The sequence below is a fragment of the Condylura cristata genome, unplaced genomic scaffold (genome assembly GCF_000260355.1).
Source record: "Condylura cristata isolate star-nosed mole 26May11 unplaced genomic scaffold, ConCri1.0 scaffold00022, whole genome shotgun sequence".
Lineage (NCBI taxonomy): Eukaryota > Metazoa > Chordata > Mammalia > Eulipotyphla > Talpidae > Condylura > Condylura cristata.
This window is the reverse complement of record NW_004567123.1, coordinates 32174204-32180658: the sequence shown is the minus strand read 5'-3', so window position 1 is coordinate 32180658 and position 6455 is coordinate 32174204.

Here is a 6455-nt window from a genome sequence, read left to right as displayed (position 1 = left end):
CCAGGTCCTGGCTGCCCAAGAGGACTGCCGTTCATCTCTTCTCCCCATAAGTCCTTCTGAGCCCTGCTCTGCCCTGGAACCCCACTAAATGCTGCAAATAGCAACCCATACAGACAGACCCCTTCCTGCTTGGCTCATGTCACACAGAAGGTGCTCTAAGAAGGCACCTTTGTTCCTCAGTGGGCTTCCTTGGGCCCTGGACAGTCCTCCCGGCTGGTTTAAGGGCGTTGGCACAAAGTGATACCAGCACTTGTCAGCACTAGTGAGTTATTTTCCCCAGGACGAGCCTAAAGGTTCCTGTTGCAGGACATGAGTAGGTCCTGTTACTGGAAGAGTGAAAGACACCGGGGGTGGATTTTGAAGGTCCCCCTTCTGTCACTATTTCTGTGGGTTTGATCTGTAGTTGTATGGTGCGCTTACCCAGTGACGTCACTGCAGTCAGAGACTTAGTCCAGAGAGGCTATCTGGATGCGTGAACTTCCTCCTGCATTCTGAAGACATCACAGGCTTCAGTCTCTGGCGCCTGGGGGGTTCGGAAGGGGTGTGTGTGAAGAACTGACCACATGCACCGAGTGCCTCTGACCTTAAAGCCAGAACAACATCCCATTCCAGGGTCGGGACACGGTGGCTGCCTGCTCTGCTGTTGCCCGTGAGATTGGCAGCATTTCTTAGAAACCAAGGAAAAGTGCAGGCTTTCTTTTCTGTCTCCCACACGCTGGCTGTGGAGGAAGCCTGCCTGCAGCTGTCGTGCGCTGTGGAGGGACTCCCTGCACGCTCCCGGCGTCCTCCCGCCCGGCACCTGCACGTGACATTGGTTCTACTCCTCTAGACCTGCTGTCCGAGGCGGGAGCCCCTGGACACCCTTGGCACCCTGAATGGGTGCTGTTTCTGGAGTGGATGGAGGTTTCACGTCCCGGAGCTGTGGGGTGGTCTGCGCAGGGCGGGGCTGCTGTGGGCGGGTGCTGGGGCAACCCACTTGCACCTCCGTGGCGGTGGGGCAGGCTCTCACACCTGGGCTGTTGACATTTGGGGTGCACTGGTCCTAGGTGCTGGGGGGTGGGCAGCAGGGCCCTTGGCCTCCATCCGTGGCCGGCAGGGCCTCCCTTGCTGCTCCTGTGGCCGTGACCCCCAGGCATGAACTGCCAAGTTTCCCTGGGGCCCCCCCCTTGGGCACCACTCTGGTGGGTGGTTTTCTCCAGTGGCTTTCAGTTTGTCTTTACTTTCTTCTGGGCTCTGCCAGCGTCAACACTGGGACTGCTACCTCTCGGCTCTAGCTTCAGAACAGCCAGTGTTGGGGTGGGACCTTGGCAAATATTTATGGAGTGCTGATTGCGCTCAGTATGGCAAGCCAGCGCCTTGCTACATTAGTTATCTTTTCCAGAAACATTGTTCCCTTGGCTTTCCCCATGGTATTTGCTTCTCCTTTGCCTTTTCAGCCAGATTGTAGGGCCCCCCCACACCTCCCACCCTCCCCCAGCGGGCCCTGGGTGTAGAAACCTTTTGCCTCCTTAAATCCACTTTGGTTTTCCCTTGGTGTTAACGAGCTTGGTTTTCCCTTGGTGTAAACGAGCTAAGCTGGCAGCAGCCGGCTGGCACCTCACCCTGGTGGAACGGCTGTTGCTTTAACAGGTGAGGCCATTGCAAGTTGCCTCTGTTTTCTTATGCTTGAAAAGTAAGAGAAATAGTATCTGCTCGAACTGAATGCCAGGATGCGCGAGCACTGGCCCCCACCCTCCTCACCAGTGCTTATTGTCACTTTACAGAGGGGAAAAGTGGGGATCACAGGTGTGGGGGATGGGGTGTGCATTGGGCCCTCTAGTCGCCCCACTTCCCAGGTCTCGCCTCAGGGGCTCTCCTGCAGTCCGTACCCCGGCTGTCAGAATGGGGTGGGCGTCACAGCTCAGTCTGCTGCGACCACTCCATGGCGGCGTGACAGCGGCCCTGACACAGTTCGGGCGACAGCCCCCCAGGCCTGCAGGGACGGAAGCGCACCCAGGAGGCAGTGGGGGCTGGGGGCAGCTGCCGGGGAGAGGTACAGGCGTCAATCCGGGGGTGGCCCAGCGGCCACCTTCCGTTTGCACGCGGGGCGGGGAACGTGGTCCCTTGCGTGGTCCACTCGGTCCGAGGTTTTGGGCGTGGGGCAGCAGGGGCCGCAGCGGTCAGCCTCACAGACAGGAACCGAATCACAGAGACGTGCAGGAGACACTTCCCGTTTCGGGGTGCCTCCTGTAGCTCTAGCCTTGCGGGGCGCGCGTTCTGTGATGAGGAAGGGAGAGCGGCCGCACGGTGTGTGGCCGCTGGGCACGGCTGTCGCTCAGTCCCAGTGTGTTGGCTGTCACCTTGCCCTGGCGGCAAGGGCTTCCCCTGGAGATGGCGATGAGTTACCGTCACTGTCGCTTCCTGTAAATAAACCGCAGGCAGGCGTCCTCACCCTGGCACTGCCGTCCTGCCCGGTGGGGTCTGTCGGGCTGTCCTGGGCAGCATGTCTGACTTCTCCCTACTGCATGCAGGTAGCGAAATCGGCCCCCCCTCTCCGGGACAGCAGGCTGGTTAGTGGGGTGGGTGGCGGGCCGGTGTCAATGCACTGCGGTTGAGGACCCCGACTTGAGAGACACGAATGCAGCCGCAGCCACAGTGACTAAGGGAGGAATTCCCCTGGTGGGTGAACGTGGCTGAGGCAGGGTCGGTGCCTCGGTGGATTACCCTCCCTGTGACCAGCGTCGTGGCACTGACATCAGTTCAAGCACGAGAGGGGGGAAGAGTCTTGGAGCGAAGCCCTGAAGCAGCGCTGCCCGAGCACAGTCCGCCCGTGGGCCCCGGCCACACGGGGCTCAGCGTGGCCAGTGAGAACGAGGGCCTGGACTCCTGCTTTGTTTCGGTTTGGGTGAACCTGTCCCTGCTGGCCGGCGCAGCACCGAGGAACGTGGAGCGGTCAGGGTGATAAAGTGCGGACACTAAGGGTGACGGCGCTCTGTAGCCTCAGAATTAGACGCACGAAATCGATAGGGAGCCATCAGCCACGGCAGGCCGGCATCACACGGGACACCCGGGGCCGGCCGGCTCCAGCGCAGACGGGCTGCAGCCAGTGATCGATTCCTGGGACTGAAGAGCCAGGAAGCAGACAGAGCCGCGAGGCTGTCAGGAATCGCGTGTCCTCCCCGACTCCATTTCCCTGAATGGGAAACGGGGGTTTGCCTGCAGCCCCAGTGCTCACCCCAGTGCCAAGAGCCCTTCTTTTCCAGAATTTCTAGCCACAGTCCCAGCCGAGGGGTCTCCTAGTCCCAGCTTTCTCGTGCTCCTCACTGTGTTAAGAGTTCTGCTTGGCCAACCTGGCTCATCTCACCTGTGCCCGAGTTGCGGTGACCTCAGCCAACCCAGGTGGAAGGATGGAGGGAGCGTCTGACGAGAGAGTAACAGCAGGATAGAAGAGGCTTCGTGGCTCATGGTCTGCTCGCTTGGGGAAGGAGACACTGGGAGAGGCCCCCCACCCCCGCAGGGTGCATACCTGAGAGCCGTTTCAGTTCAGGACGCCGGACAGCGGGCGGGAGCTGGGCTTCAGGCATTGGGCAGGCAGTGCTCAGGCCCCTGGGTGCAGGTGGGTGTGAGGTGGACATGAGGTCCCTGGAGCCCCCAGGAACACTGAGGGCTGCAGCAGCAGGACACCAGGAGACGGACCTGTACCTGCATCGGCGTGCCCGGAAGGAGGTGGTGTGTGGGGCTGGGTGTCCAGACTGGGCGGCCCAGGCAGGTGGCCATCGGCCATGGTGCTGGGGATGTGGCTGGGCAGGGCACCCGGTTAGCTTCACGGGCCAGACCCTGGGCGCTGCATTTCCTCCTGCAGAGCCTCTCCTGAGGCTGCACTGTGCTCACTGTGCGGGAGGCCTGAAGGAGCCGGTGTGTGGTCCGTGGCATCGCAGGGCGCTGAGGCCGGGGTGAGCCAGTTTCCTGGCATGAGGAAGAAAGGGCAGGGGGCGCAGGGACAGGTGCTCTTGATGGGCCCTAAAGCACCTTCTAATCCTTTATATTTTTTAAAGATTTATTTATTTATGCATATAGAACTGGGGTACAGGGGCGGCGAGAGGCCTCACCAGAGACAGAGTGGGGAGCAGAACAGGGAGGCTGACGAAGCACACTGCTGAGGGGAGCAGCGGGCGGGTCAGGGGAGGTCTGCCGCGCCCTGTGGGTCAGCTCCAGGGCAGGGATCCAACTCAAACTGAAGCCAAAGCCTCGCCCGCTGTGCCACCAGGGAGGGCCAAGCCCCTTCGGGGAGCAAACAGACAGCAGAGCTGTGCGCTGGACTGTTGAGGTGGTGCAGACGGCTCAGCCCTCCCTCTGCTGGGGAACTGGACCAGGATGCTGGTGCTAACGCTGCTTCTGCCACTGGTGCCGTGGCTGTAGCAACAGCTCTCCGCGGGTCACTGGGCCCTTTCTGGAAATCCACTTACCCATCTGAAAAAATGTGGAGGATGCTAGGACCCACCGTGTGGGCTCTCTGGGGTGATCAGTGAAGCAGTGCATTTCTTTTCTCCTCATTTTTGAGAGTGCGCTTCGCCCGCCATGCAGTTAGAGTCGGCGCCGTCTCCTCGCCTTCCTGCCGCCACCGTCTCTGCCTGGGTGGTGGCAGCAGCCCCTGGAGCCTCCCTCAGTTTCTTTTTGGTGGTGGTGGTGGGGGGGGGCGGTAAATACACAGCTTTATGAAGCTGCCATCCACGCCAGCAGTCATTCCATCCATGCACCTGTCGGCGGCATGTCCATGTAGACGAGCACCCCCCACCTGCATCTGCATCGGGGCTGGGGATCATTCACTTCCCCCAGAGTGGCCTCACGCCAAGGCCTGCTTCTGCTTTTGTCCACGGAAGTGACTTCTCTGACTTCTCAGAGGCCCTTAAAAATGAGCATCGGATCCTGCCCCCTCTGCTGGTTCCGGGGAGTGTGGACCGGTCCTCAGAGCCCGCGTCCTGGTGACCTGCCCTGTGATGTCGGTCCCTCCTCCTGTGACCTTGTCTTCCTCCTGTCCCCTTTTGGGCAGTCCTGCCCGGGCCACAGGCTCTCCGTGCAGCCCAGGCTGCTGCCTGCCTCTGGGTCTGCCCGAATCGCAGCCCCCGGCACGTCTGGGCTCTTCCTTCTGCCTCAGCTCTCACCTGCTTCTACTCCTGCCCCGGACCAGTGCCCCCCCCCATGGAGCGCCCCCCAATAAGGTTCCCTCCCCAGCCTTATTTAGGGCACTTGCTTATGTTCCAGCCTCCCTCCAGACTGCAGAGTAAACGCCAGGGGATGGAGACCTGACCTGCCTGGTCGTGGCTGTGCCCGGCGCCAGTGGAGGCCCAGGCCTCCGTGTGCGGGACACGTGACCAAGAGCAGCTCTCATTTGTCCCGTGGTTATTACATGTTCGGTAAATACTGCGGACCTGCAAGTCGAAGCAGTTGTGGGCTGAAAGTGTGCAGATTCTGTCCAGTGAGGCGGGATGTGAATAAATGAAGCAGCTGTCCAGCGGAATAGCCGAGATGGGCTTCCGGCCGGCGGCCTCAGCGTGGGTGACAGACTCTTGCCCTGTCCTGAAACGAGCTTGTGGGGGACGGAGGAGCGGCAGGGGCCCCATTGCCCAGCTCGGTCCCCCTCAGGTCCGGAACACCAGATGGGCCCTTGCGAGGCCTTCACTGTTTCCGGCTTATTTACCTACTTAGTGATGTCTGTTTCATTCCCTTTATCGCCCCCCCCCCAGCGGTATATGTTTGGGGAGCAGTTTCCCACCTCCGCGGCTGTGTATTTCTCACCACATCCACCACCCAAAGCCCAGTCACCAGCCACCCCCGCTGCGCCTCCGGGTTATGGTGTAGCTGAAGAAGCCGCTTAGACGGCAGGAAGCGTACCCACAACGTGAATGAGGCGCCCAGGAAAGGGTGCCCGCCCCGCCTGCCCGAGGCACCGTGTGGCAGCGCGACTTGGCCCGGCTGCCTGTCTGGGTCTGCGGCGACGCTGGGGCAGCATCTGGTCTGGGGCATGGTGCCGCCTCTTGCCAGCCCGCCGCCTGCCACATGTGCTGCTTCCTCCGGCTCTTTGAGGGCTGCTGGGAGCTCGCCCCGTGTCGCCGATGCTCCCTGTGGAGTTAGCACCCCACGGACGCCAGGTTTGTTGCCAGTCCCCCGCAGCGTGCGCTGTGATGACCAGCCTGCCGCTCAGCGCTAGCGCTGGCCGCCGCCGGGCGTGGCCCGCCCCAGGCCGTCTGCGTGGGGAGCCCCGCCGAGGCGCGGCCCGCTGACCTCGAGTAACTCAGTCGCCTGACGCGGGGTGCGGCCTTTACGTTCAAGCTTCAGCTGGCTTTGCAGACGTGGCTGTGGGATCCGGCATTACAGGGAGGCCGCGGGCTGGGGGCGCAGTGTGGACCATCAGGAAGGTTTCTGCAAATGGGTGCTGCCAGAGGGGAAGGCCCTCCCCCTTGCTCCTCCCTCAGCCC